The 14,085-nt window shown below is 38.6% G+C and overlaps 1 pseudogene; it reads left to right on the top strand.

Moving 5' to 3' along the window:
- The first annotated feature begins 35 nt into the window (after positions 1-35).
- On the top strand, positions 36-1,724 carry LOC106799248 (receptor-like protein 15; annotated as a pseudogene).
- The last annotated feature ends 12,361 nt before the right edge of the window (positions 1,725-14,085 follow it).

Genomic DNA, 14,085 nt, shown 5'->3' with positions numbered 1-14,085 from the left:
ACCTAGAAACATTTGACACTGGACAACAATAGTAAATGACATCCTTCCTCTTGCCGATAATTACATGTATTTATTGATTTATTTTTTAGTTATTCATCAAATTTATATTTTATACATTTTTTTCTTTAGTTTGGTCAAACATTATCATCTTTTTCTTTATGTCACTAATAAGGTGCATTTTTTCCTTTTAAAATATTTGTTTCTCAGATTGGTCAAAGCTAAAGAAGCTGGAGGAGTTAGATTTATCCAGAAATGAATTTGAGAGACCCCTTCTCTCATCTTTTGTTAACATGAAATCTCTCAAGAAGTTGGAAATTTCTTATAATCACTTCATTGAAAATTTCAATTCTAACCTTGCAATCCTTCTTAAATCACTTGAATATTTTGGTTTTATAGAAAACCAATTTTAATTTCATGTTTCTTTAGCAACATTTGCCAATAATTCAAAGATAAAGTTCATCTATGGTGGAGGAAACAAAGTCGTATTGGACCCACAACATAGTTTGAAAACATGGATTCCAAAATTTCAGTTACAAGTGCTTAGTGTGTCTTGACAATTCAGACAAATTCTCTTCATCTCCCCAATTTTCTTCTTTAGCAAAACAGTTTAACTAGTCTAAATTTGAGTAGTTGGAAGGAAAATTTCCTCTCTGGTTGTTGGAAAACAACACAAAAATGAAGCTCTTTTTAGAAATTGCTCTTTCACCGGTGCTTTTCGGCTACCATTGTGTCCCTTTCCTAACGTAAGGACAATTGATGTGGCTGACAATACCATAAATGGCCAAATATCTAGCAACATAAGTTCAATTTATTCAAATTTGCAATATCTTAACTTTTCTAGAAACAACATCCAAGGTTCAATTCCTTGTGACCTAAGCCAAACGAACTTATTGGATAAATGAGATCTATCTGACAACCAATTGTCTGGAAAAGTACCTGAGTTGGTTGTCAGACAATTGGTTGAAGTTAAAGATCTAACTTATTTAAATCCCTGCCAAAATAATTTTATTGGTCGTGTTCCATCATTTGCAAATTCTCCCGTGGCATTTATGCATTGGAATAACAATCATTTAAGTGGATTGTTCAAAAGCATGTGCAATGGAAACTCTTTGGTGATGATAGACCTTAGCTACAATGAAATATCTAACTTCAAGATCTGATACAGAACCTTAGTTATAAAAGGTTGAGTTTTCTCCTTTTAAAACGTAATATCTTTATCGGGGATATACCAGAGCAGTTATGTCAAATGGTAGATTTAAACATAGTAGAACTTTCTAATAACAATTTTTATGGTGCTATACCCAATTGCTTTGGTAAAATGCCTTTTGAGAATAAGCACCGGATTGAATTGTTGGAAATGTTTTCTGGCTATGATGTAGATTTCAGTGATAGTATTTCGGTTGTTTCCCCAAGCGTGGCCCAACTATCAATTCTGCACGAGAAAGCAAATTTCACTTCAAAGAAAATAATAGACACTTACAAGGGGACCATCCTTGCTTATATGTGAGGAATTGACTTATCCTACAATAAACTGAAGGGAAATATCCCATATGAGCTTGGAAACTTGATAAGAATTTGAGTATTGAACTTATCTCATAATGATTTAACTGGGCAAATTCCAGCTACATTTTTCCATTTGGTACAAATAGAGTTTAGATCTTTCTTTTAACATGTTGAAGTGTCAAATTCCTCCAATCCTCAACCGAGTGTCATTTTCCCATTAACTTATGAGGCCCAACACCTGAATTGAAAAGACAATTTAAACAAGATGCTCAGTTTAGTCCAATTATAAGTTGTTTAGCTAGGAGGTTTTAAACAAATATCAATTAATATTAATTTGTTATAACATTTAAATTAAATTAGAGTTTAATATGTATAATGTAATATAATTTTATATCAATAATCATTTTACATTGTATAATTATTATTTTTTAAATTAATTGTTTCAAAATTATTTTATATATATATATATATATATATATATATATATATATATAAATTAATTTTCAGATCACATCAATCGAATTTTACATATTTTAAATCTTCAAATCATTTGTACTGTTATTTAACGTACGCCAGAAACCTGTCAATTCAATACCACTTTATGATTAATTAATTTACAAATTAATATTATAATGACAGACTTTCTTAATTGATAAGGATCAATTTAATTGTTAACAAATTGAAAAATCATTTATAACTACAAAGAAATTATGATAACAAAAATGATATTCAAGATAAGATAAAGTACCTCTCTTTTGGTGATATCCACAGTTTGGTGCTCAATAGCATCATGTCTTTGATTCTGTTAGCAGCAGCAGTGAGAAGGGAACCCCACCACCTGCAACAACTCACGAAGACAGGCCAAGAAGGAACACTACGCGACCTAAGTATCTAGAAGAATACGTGAGCACGTGACTCCATGCATGCATAGAGTTAAGCCACGTGTTGATAAGCCACGCTTTGTATAAACAAGGGGTTAGTTGGTTAGGCCGTTGGGTAGTTAGTTACGAAACCGTTAGAGTCTGTAACTGTTATCATCGTTAAACTCCATTGTATAAAAGCTTGCTCGGGAATGAGAATAAACAAGGAATATACTTTCAAAAACTAATAGCTTAGCAAGGAGGCCCTTGACCTCGAATCAAGGAAAGTCTATCTCTCCCCATGACCTTCATCTTCTTCTTCCACTCTCTCTCTCTAAAACCAACGCATATCAATTGGTCCGACCTGCCATGGCGGAACATGGCACCAGGCGTACCATTACCGATCGTCTGGAAGAGGCCATTGTCGCCCTTTCAGAAAGACATTCAGACCTCGCTCACAAGGTTGAGGCTATGTGTGAACGACTCTCGCAGTTCACCACCCCCACGCCGCCGGCAACTCAACCTTCCTACCCCTCGAGACCACCAGTCAAACTCGACGTACCTCGATTTGGCGGCCACGATCCGCTTGGGTGGATCTTTAAAATCTCACAATTCTTTGAGTACCAAGGAACACTGGAAGAGGAACGTATTACCGTGGTCTCCTTCTACCTCGACGGACCGGCGTTAAGTTGGTTCCAGTGGATGTTCCAAAACGGCTTCATTACGTCATGGTCGGCGCTGCTTCAGGCAGTTGAAGCTCGTTTTGCCCCCTCCTTTTACGATGATCCACGAGGCACATTATTCAAGCTTGTTCAATGGAGCTCCGTCACAGAGTACCTCACTGCATTTGAGAAGCTAGCTAACCGAATCATCGGCCTCTCCCCTTCGATCCTATTAAGCTGCTTCATCTCCGGCCTAAGTCCAGAAATCCGACGAGAGGTATAGGCTTTTCAACCCATTTCATTACCCCAAGCTACTTCATTGTCACGTCTCCAGGAAGACAAAATAAACGATCGAAGGAGATACCATTCCAGAACCTCACCTTCCCTCCCACCCTCACAATCATCTCTTCCTCCTACCCACACGAGCCAACCACCCAAACATAAACCTCCCTTCATCCAAAGAACCCAGGAAGACATGGCCTACCGGCGCGAAAAAGGCCTATGCTACAATTGCGATGAGAAATGGAGCTCATCTCACCGCTGCAAGGGACGCGTCTTGTTCCTCATCGCAGACTCTGAGGAACCCCTTCCATCAGAAATAACCCTCGAGGACCCACCACGAACCTACCCACTTGAACCTCAACCCGATATCCACGAACCTGAACCCACCTTCGATCCTTCCACACTCCAACCCCACGTTAGCCTTCACGCCATGGCAGGTGTGCCAGCCACAAATACTTTCCGCCTTTATGGGTTCATTAATAAGACACGCGTCACTATCCTGATAGATAGCGGGAGCACGCATAATTTTGTCCAGCCCCGCGTTGCTAAGTTCCTAAATTTACCTGTTGAAGACACCTTGCCCCTTAGGGTAATGGTGGGTAATGGTTCAGTAATGACTTGCAACCAATTGTGCTCCGATACGAAGCTTCTCATCCAAGACCATACGTTCACGGTGACCTTGCGCATCCTTCCTCTCAGTGGAGCTGAAGTGGTTCTAAGAGTGGAATGGCTTCGAACCTTGGGACCCGTCATCACCAACTACGCTTCCTTCACCATGCAATTCTCATACTCAGGCAAGTCCATCAACCTTCACGCGGATGTTCAATCGGACCCCAACCCAGCCTCAGCAAACCAGGTAAAACGAATGCTCTCCACTAGTTCTACCTCAGGTTTATTCCATCTCTCTCTCCTCCCTGCAGACTCCCCTACACCATCGTCACCACCCCTCCATCATATCCCAGCCATTAACACCCTTCTTCACAAATACCAATCCTTATTCCAACAGCCTTCGTCCCTACCCCCTTCCCAACAACACGACCACCACATCAACCTCCTCCCCACAGCAAACCCCATTAACGTAAGACCATACAGATACCCTCACTTCCAAAAGACAGAAATCGAACGCCAAGTCTCTGCCTTACTCGACGCTGGTTTGATCTGGCTAAGCCGAAGTCCATTTTCCTCTCTGGTACTACTGGTTAAGAAAAAAGATGGGACTTGGCGGATGTGTATCGACTATAGGGCGCTCAATGCAATAACAGTCTGAGATCGATTCCCTCTTCCAACTATAGATGAACTCCTCGATGAGCTAGGAAAAGCATCATGGTTCTCTAAGTTGGACCTTTGGCAGGGATTTCACCAGATATTAATGGCAGAAGAGGACACTCCCAAGACAGCGTTCCGCACTCACCACTGTCACTATGAGTATCGGGTGATGCTGTTTGGGCTCTGCAACACACCCTTAACGTTTCAGGCCGCCATGAACTCCCTTCTCTGGCCCTTTCTGCGCAAGTTTGCGGCAGTTTTTTTTTTACGGCATCTTAATCTACAGCGAGACTTTCAGTGATCACCTTCATCATCTCGAGTGCGTCTTCAACTCTCTCTTACAGGCTCGTTATTACTTGAAGCAATCAAAATACTTCATTGGCCAGCAACAGCTTAACTACTTGGGTCACGTCGTCTCTGGAAGTGGCGTGCGACCGAATCCAACAAAGATTCAAGCCATCGTTGAATGGATCATGCCTCGTTCCCCTAAAGACCTTCGCGCATTCCTCGGTCTCGCCGGATTTTATAGAAAGTTCGTGCGGGGGTATGCCGCCATTGCAGCCCCACTCACGAAGCTTCTTTGCAAGAACACTTTCCAGTGGTCCTCGGAATCTCAAACTGCCTTCGAAAAATTGAAGACCGTCTTGACTGCAGCTCCGATATTGGCCCTTCCTGACTTTTCAATCTCGTTTATACTAGAGACGGACGCATCAAACATAGCCATGGGCGCGATCCTGCAACAAAACGGCCACCCCATAGCTTATTTCAGCAAACCGTTTTGTCCACGCCTCTAACACGCTTCAGCCTACGTTCGTGAGTTGCATGCTATTGTCACCGCCGTCCGAAAGTGGTGGCAATATCTCCTGGGACACAAGTTTACCATCTACACAGACCATCGGAGCCTCCGTGAGCTCATGTCTCAGGTCGTGCAAACACCGGAACAACAATTCTATCTAGCTAAGTTGCTGGGCTATGACTACGAGATTCAATATAAAGCAGGATCCTCGAATATAATGGCCAATTCCCTCTCTCGTATCGACCTTTCCCCCCTGCTCAATACCTCATTCTTTCAGCCCCTCACTCCGAGTTCATGGTCCAACTAAAGGCCACACTATTAGCTAACCCAGAATTCCAGAAGCTGCGAGAAGCCATACGTTCCCATCCTCACGAGTACCCCAAGTTCTCCATCTCGGTTGACCTTATCATCTTCAAAGGCGTGATATGGGTAGACTCTAAGAACCCATTCATCCCATCCTTGTTACATGAATATCACGCGACACCTATTGGAGGCCATTTCGGGATGAAGAAGACCTTGCATCGTCTCCGACTTTCGATGGCACAACATGGTCGCAGATGTTAAAAATTTCGTTCATCGTTGCACGGTGTGTCAACAAGTAAAGCACCTCACACGTAGAAGTGCTGGGTTACTCCAACCAATTCCGATTCCCACGGGCACTTGGGAAAACATCTCCATGGACTTCGTAACCCATCTCCCCGCCTCCCATGGGTTCACCGCAGTCATGGTCGTGGTGGATCGCTTCTCTAAAAGTGTTCACCTAGGTGCTCTACCCACTCACTTTACCGCCTTCAAGATAGCTACCCTTTTCATGGATACCGTGTGCAAACACCATGGTTTCCCTCGAAGCATAATTTTGGACCGAGACCCCATTTTTATCAGTTCATTCTGGCGCGAACTCTTCAAGATGACTGGTACAACCTTACGCATGAGTACCACCTACCACCCACAAACGAATGGTCAGACGGAGGTGATGAACCGGACGCTCGAGCAATACCTCTGCTCCTTCGTACATCACCAACCAGCTACTTGGTACAAGCTTCTCGCACTCATGGAGTGGTCCTATAATACCTCGCGGCACACGGGCACCGGTATGACCCCATACGAAGTCGTCTACGGCAAACCTCCCCCTTCTCTTCCAACGTATCTTCAAGGTTCATCCTGCAACGACGCCGTCGACACCGTACTTCGTACACGCGAAGAGACCCACGCAATCCTCCAACGTAAGCTTGTCAAAGCGCAAGAGGCTATGAAACATTTCGCGGATCAGAAGCACCGTGATGTGGTTTATGAGGTAGACCAACTCGTCCATGTCAAGCTTAGACCCCATCGCCAGTCTTCCCTGCGATCCCAGCCAACCAGCAAACTGACCAAGCACTATTTCGGACCTTACCCTGTCGTGGAACAAATAGGTAATGTTGCATATCGTCTGAAGTTACCCGAGGGATCCAAGATCCACCCCGTATTCCACTCCTCCCTGCTTCGACCCCACTGCCCCCGGACGCACTTAACAACCACCCCATAATGGAGCCCTTAGCCATTCTCGACTCACGTGTTGACTCCTCCCCACAGCCACCCACACGTCTCGTACTCGTGCAGTGGAAGGGCTTGGCCCCCGAAGACTCCACCTAGGAAAATTGGATTGACGTTTGCCACGCCCACCACCTTGAGGACAAGGTGGTTTTCCCAGGGGCGGATAATGCTAGCAGCAGCAGTGAGAAGGGAACCCCACCACCTGCAACAACTCACGAAGATAGGCCAAGAAGGAATACTACGTGACCTAAGTATCTAGAAGAATACGTGAGCACGTGACTGCATGCATGCATAGAGTTGAGCCACATGTTGATAAGCCACGCTTTGTATAAACTAGGGGTTAGTTGGTTAGGCCGTTGGGTAGTTAGTTACGAAACTGTTAGAGTCTGTAACTGCTATCATCGTTAAACTCCTTGTATAAAAGCTTGCTCGGGAATGAGAATAAACAAGGAATATACTTTCAGAAACTAATAGCTTAGCAAGGAGGCCCTTGACCTCGAATCAAGGAAAGTCTATCTCTCCCCGTGACCTTCATCTTCTTCTTCCACTCTCTCTCTCTAAAACCAGCGCATATCAGATTCCAAGCCGCCGAAGCAATTCCCACACTTGTTCCAAGAACATTAGGCACATAGGCATATCATCGTAAATTATAAAACTAGCAGTTTTATTGACAAAGCCATTTTCTAATGTAAAATTTGCTGGGGATATTACTCTGCTCATTACTTTTCCACAATGGCATCTTTGATTCCTGAACATGCTCAAAAGGCTCCCACTGTCCTTTCTAATGCATTCCTGGCTCTGGCAGAGAAAATACTTTGTGCTATTCCAGCAGCTGGCAATAGGATTCCATAGGGTTTCTTGGATGCAGTAGCATTTCTTTGCTTGTCTGTGTCCTCAGATACTCTTCTTCAAGATCTGACACACTTTCATACAATGAACTTAGGCTACCAAAACTTTAAATGGTGGAATATTGGAGTCCTTGGCCACGAGTCTAGTAATAGTCCCCAAAGGCATTGTTAAGAAACTCAAATAGAGCGTCAACGAAATCCTTCCTTGCCTCAGCAAACAATACTTTGTTTTTCTCTTTGTCCACCAAAACTTTTAGGGCAACTTTGTGAACTTGCTCATCTGATGGAGTTGCTGTTGCTGCAGCCATTGTAGAAAACCACACAGAACACCACCAAGTCACGTACACTAAACAATCACAGATAACCTTAGCCAAAATCTACTTATAAATGGTTAACTTCTTGAAGTGAACTACTTTTTAACTGGCCGTTTGTTTGTTTTCATTTCATGGAGTACCCGTATACCGAAAATCAGTCATAGTATTTGGTCAGAAGTTAGAAAAAATAACTTTTACAAAAATAGTAACTTTAAGAAAATTAGTAATTATTTTTCCTTTATTGCTAGCTATTACGTACTGGTATAAACTGTAATCGTTTGGTTTTTAATGGTTTATTAATTTATGGTTTTTATTAGAGTCTGCTCATGTTATGGAAGCTCTGCAGCTTCTCATGCCTCGGGGGAACGGAGTGGATGCTTCATTAATTAAAACCTGAAAAGAATAACAATGAGTATACTTTTGTCCAAATCCCAGTGATAAAATTTTATTGCATAAGAAAACTAAGAAAAGAAATAAAAGCTAACTCTTCGTTTTCTGTTTATCTTTCTGTTTTCGTAAAATTTAAAAATTACTCTTCGAGTTTTTTTATAATTTCTCTCTAATATTCACATTTTCTTCCATTCATTTACTTTGAAAAACTCAGGTAGACGGGGGAGTAAGATAGTATTGGCTTCCCTAAAGTAGGAGTAGGATTGGTAAAATGGGTCTATCCGGCCGCCCGATGTGTAGGTTGCTATTTTGATCGGTAGATTGTCATATTTTTATTATGATTGATAACTAATTGTAATTTGTAGTTGACTATAACCTTAATTGATTGGCAGATTACAATTATTAAGCATTAAGAAATTGTATCTGTTTTATTCTTAAATATAGCGGATAGGATATTTTAAATTTTTTTATATAGAATTGTTACTTTAATTTTTTTATTCGTATATACTTTCTTTTTGTCTATATTTTAAAAAGTGGATAATTGATGTCAAATTAAATCATTAAAGTAGATACAAATAATATCAACATATAATTCTTTTTCCCCTATTTTATCATTTTATTATTATTTTATTTACTTTTTCTATTTTTAAAAATATAATCATTTTTTTATTATTCATTTCTACATTAACTTGAATAGGTCCAATGGCCCAATAACTCAATCAAGAAAAGAATTACAATAGCTAAATGATGGTGTATAATGTCGATCAGTCATAGACCTCCAGGATTTAATCCTCCACGAAAAGTCAGAAATTCTGCGTATTTTGACCAATTCAAGGTAAAAAAGGGAGTTCCTCCCTCGACAAAACTCGGATAAAGTTGAGTCAAAAGATCCCGATTCAAGATAAATTCATGAGGAAGTGGAATCTCTTTGGGATCTATTGCAACATTTAGAAATTGGTTAATTGGTAAAGATACATGTATTTGATGTCCTGCCCAAGAAAGAGATCCCAACCCCAAGAGCCCTGTCAAATGGTGATTCAACATAGATTCTACATCTTGGAACCAAGCCAATTTTGGAGTAGCTTTTTGATAATAAAACCAACCAGTAAAAAGCATTAAGGCTACAAAGACCAATGCACCAATTGCGGTACATGTAGTGCTAGAGTAGGCTTAAAAAATTCCAATTCATAAGAATATGGATTGAACCTAGGCCACTCCAATTACATTGTTTGGCTTGATGGGCCAGGTGAGGCTAGCCAGGGCCATCCATTTTACTAGCCCTAAACAGGAGTAATGTAGTTAGTCCATGAAGGTCTGAGTCGGATTGATTGTCATTGCTCTCTCTCCTTTTGGATTTATTCATAGAACCTTCAAATTAGCTTGTCAATGTCAGGTTCCTAATGCATTGATGAATTTTGGGACTTGATTTGCATGCACTAAAAACAAAAGGTGAAGATCAAACACAATGAGAAATAAAAATAGTAAAGTAACAAGAAATAATAGAAAATTAAATAAATAATAAAAGAAATTCTATAAACAAAAATTATTTGGGAATTCCACCACTAGTCTCGGGCAACGGTGTCAAAAATTTGATGTATGTGTAAAAATAATACTCACACAAGGGAAAATGTATCATACGCAATAGTAACAATGAATTAAAAATATGGTTATCGAACCCTAAATTGTATTTTCAAATAGTCAAAATTATTAAACTAACTAGTTAGAATAATTAAAAAGAGATTGAAGTATTTTTTTGTTTTTTATTTAAGAGAAAACATATAAACTATCACAAGAACAAGATTTGAGTGATATTAAAAGCAACTGAGATTATAATTCCAATTCCTATGAAATTTCTGCCACAATTCATTATCAATTCCCAAAATCAATCAAAAGCATGTGATCAAGGTCTAATGATGTTCTTTACCTTAAATCAATACTGCAATAATCATAAATATATTGATTCAAGTCAAAAGATATAATTAGAACAAAGGATAATCAATTAAGGAATAATTAATTTATCAGAGATTATTCAAAAAAATTGATTATACAATTTGGTATAAAATATTCTCTACCTAAATTTATCAAACAGGCAGATAGTTGTCATAATATATTTGATTAACATAAAAATGATTAATTTTCAATTAAACAATAAAAATAAGAAAGATAATTAATTGACATAAAACATTATAAAATTTCATTAAAAACAAAAAAAAATATACAATTGAACAACTACGTGATAACCTCCGAACAGGTTAGCAAGATCTTTTCTTTAATTTTCATTTCATCAATTCTTATCCCAGCATAATGTAAGAGGAAGGAAAGTTTATATAGAAACAAAAAAAAAAAGTAAAGAGAGAGAGAACTAAAGCGTATTAAATGATCCCTTTGTGCATGTTTTTATGCTACCAGTCTCTCTGTTGGGTTCTCTCTATCTCTTTTTTATTTTTTCTTTGAGGATATGCAGGCGTACCTAATGTTTTGCTTATAAGAGGAAAAGATACAAAGAAAAAACGAAAATATCCAAGAAAGCAATTTATCCTCTTTCACGCTATGGGATGCACCGGATGCATGCATATACATGATTTTTCCTCACGTACATCTACAGTTTTATGTACTGAATGATATATGATATATATAGGTACGATTGTAAAATCCATGAGTTATTAGTATATATATGTAAGTATGGAACGATGCCAATTAAAATAGAAAACCCGTAAGAAAAATAATTAATTAAAGATTCAGTTTTTTTTTGTGTGTGTGTGTGAATAATTAAAGACTCAATTAGTGAAGAATTGGGTAACAAATTCAAATGTAACTAAATATTGGCCCGAGGCAAGCGAGCCAAATCAATCACACACTTTAGGAAACTTACAAGAGAATACACTACTACACTACAGTACTTACCAAAATTCATATAAAAAAAAGTCATGTTTATCATCAAAATATTGAACAGAAAGGTTAATTAGGTTTTTAGTTCTTAAATTATGGGATTTTCAATTTTCGGTTTTTAAATTATTTTTTTCAAAAAATTAGTCTCTAAAGAATTTATCATTATTAAAAATAGTTTTTATCGTTAATATTTTCTATTAAATGATAAAATGTCATGTGTATGTCACATACATTAGGTAAATAATTAAAATATTATGTTATTAAAATGCAAAAGGAAAAGCGAAGTTATTGATGAACCCTAATGCTCTAAGAACTTATGAACGTACAAGAATCACCCATGAGGAGATATGTGGTGCAGAGCAACAGTTCATTCTCTTCTTCTACAATCTATGGTGATATTCATGGTCACTTAAGTAAACAATTCAACACTTAACAGAGGAAATTAATGACAAAGACTATTTTTTAATAATGACAATTTCTTTAGGGACTAAATTAAAAAGAAATAGTTTAGGGACCAAAATTTCAAAACCCCATAGTTTGAGGACTAAAAACGTAATTAAACCTTGAAAAGAATTAGTAAACTAAGCCAAAATCGTATGATCCTCACTCACCCACACTCGATCAAAAACTGAAATTCGACAAGCTCAGTAGAAATACAATTTCTCCATGCATCCCACATAACACACCACACCAAACCAAGATCAAAACCACCTTCTCTCTCCCCCCCCCCCCCCCCCCCCGTCTCTCAATTTTCTCCAATCCACAACGATGTCGACAATAACACTGATAGAAGAAAACATCAACGAAACCCACAACTACAAGCTCTATGAAGTCACTGTGGATGACATTGACACCATCCAAATTAATCCTTGTCACCTCTTCCCCCTCCCAAGTCAACTCTTGGCTTTCCACCAACACACCCACTACCAGTCAGGCCTCAATGTGGGCCTCATCACGAAATTGAGGTCTGTCATACCCTAATTTCGTCTGGGGACCATGGTTTGTTGGCATGAGACCTCCGTTTGACCACTTCAAAATTTTTAATACCCATTGCCGTGAAATCCATAAAGTTTTGGGACGTTTCGAAAAGAAAATAGCCACAACCACAAAATGGGGGTGAACTTATCAAACATCAGGGTGCGCTCAGGAAACTTCATACAAAACATCCTAGAAGGGGGTGAACTTATTAATTCTCAGGTGCACTAAAAAATCTTCTTCAAAAAGCCTCTGGGTGGCAACCACCTCCATTTTGTTAAAAAATGACATCCGGGGCTTCCGTAAAATTTCTGAAAACCTTGGGTTAGCATATTTCACTTAACATTGGTGAAAGGGAGGAGAAAAAGAGGAAAATCAAATCCGAAACGCTTCCGTAATACTTCCATAATTTTTCGTAAAGCACGAAAAAGGGTAAACTTAGTAATTGGGGTGCACTCAGAAATCTTCCTCAAGAAGCCTTGGGCGGCAAGGACCTCCCCATTTTGGCTATAAATAGGGTAAGGGGGCTGTGTAAATTTATCCCTGACCCCTATGCTATGCATTTAAGCTATTTTGGGTGATTAAATGTGTTTCCGTGAAGAAAATCCAAGTCGAGATGCTTCTGTAATGCTTCCAAGACGTTTCTGTGATCAAATCCGTGAAGATTTTCCGTTGTTATTCACCGTTCTTAGTTCGTTCTTCGGTCTTCAACCGGTAAGTTTTTGAATCCGAGGCTTTCAATTCATTCTTGTTTTGTTCGCTTTCATTCCTCATTTCGCTTACTATCGGTATTCTTTTCTTCCACTTTTAATGAGCTTTCAACCGTTTATTTAAGCCGTTATCTCACCAAATAATTGATAAACTGAATTTCAACCGATCATTTGTGTTGTAATCTTGTTTAATCACTGTTAAAATAAAATTCAACTGATTGTTCATGCTATAACTTCGGTTAAATAAAAAAAGGCAAAAATAATAATAAAATAATCAAAATATCTAGAAAAAATAATAATAAAATAATTAAAAAAATCAATCAAACGTTTTTCTTTGAAAGTTTCCTTGAATGAATTGACTAATAATCAAAGTGAAACTAAGGCTAAAATCAACTCACAAACCAAGCTTTGTCTCAAAACCGTTTTAAGGTCCAACGTCTTAAAACGGTCATCTTTGTTTTTATTGGTTAAAATGGACCATTCAAAACATAAAATCAACACATAACTTTATCGCTTTTGCAAGAACTACGTAGGTCTGATTTCCTCATCGCAATTGAGGATACGTAGGAGCAAAAGCCCCGCTTTTGTCAACCACCCCAAGAGATCGTTAATGGTTCAACGTCTTAACGTTTCTCTCCTTTCAAAAACCAAGAGATCGTTAATGGTCCAACGCCTTAACATTTCTCTCCTTTCAAAATCAAGAGATCGTTAATGGTCCAATGCCTTAACGTTTCTCTCCTTTCCAAAAATCAAAAGATTTTTTAATGGTCCAACGCCTTAAATGAATTTTGTTTGATTAAAATATATCTTGCGAAAAAAGATAAAAAAAAAACTTAACCAACATTTAGTTCTGAAAGAACTACGTAGGTCTAATTTCCTCATCACAATTGAGGAATACGTAGGAGCGAGAGAAACACCCTTGTCGATCACAAAAAGATAAGAAACACAAAAAGACCCATAAAAAGCTAAAAAAAAAACATAAAAAAGGAAAAATACATAATTTTGAAGTCATGTCTTGCACACTCGATTAAAGGTTGTCGTCCTTTGTGACGGACGC

Source organism: Glycine max, chromosome 7, assembly GCF_000004515.6.
Source record: "Glycine max cultivar Williams 82 chromosome 7, Glycine_max_v4.0, whole genome shotgun sequence".
Classification (NCBI taxonomy): domain Eukaryota; kingdom Viridiplantae; phylum Streptophyta; class Magnoliopsida; order Fabales; family Fabaceae; genus Glycine; species Glycine max.
The sequence above is the reverse complement of the archived record's forward strand: the minus strand, read 5'-3'. Positions and strand labels throughout refer to the sequence as shown.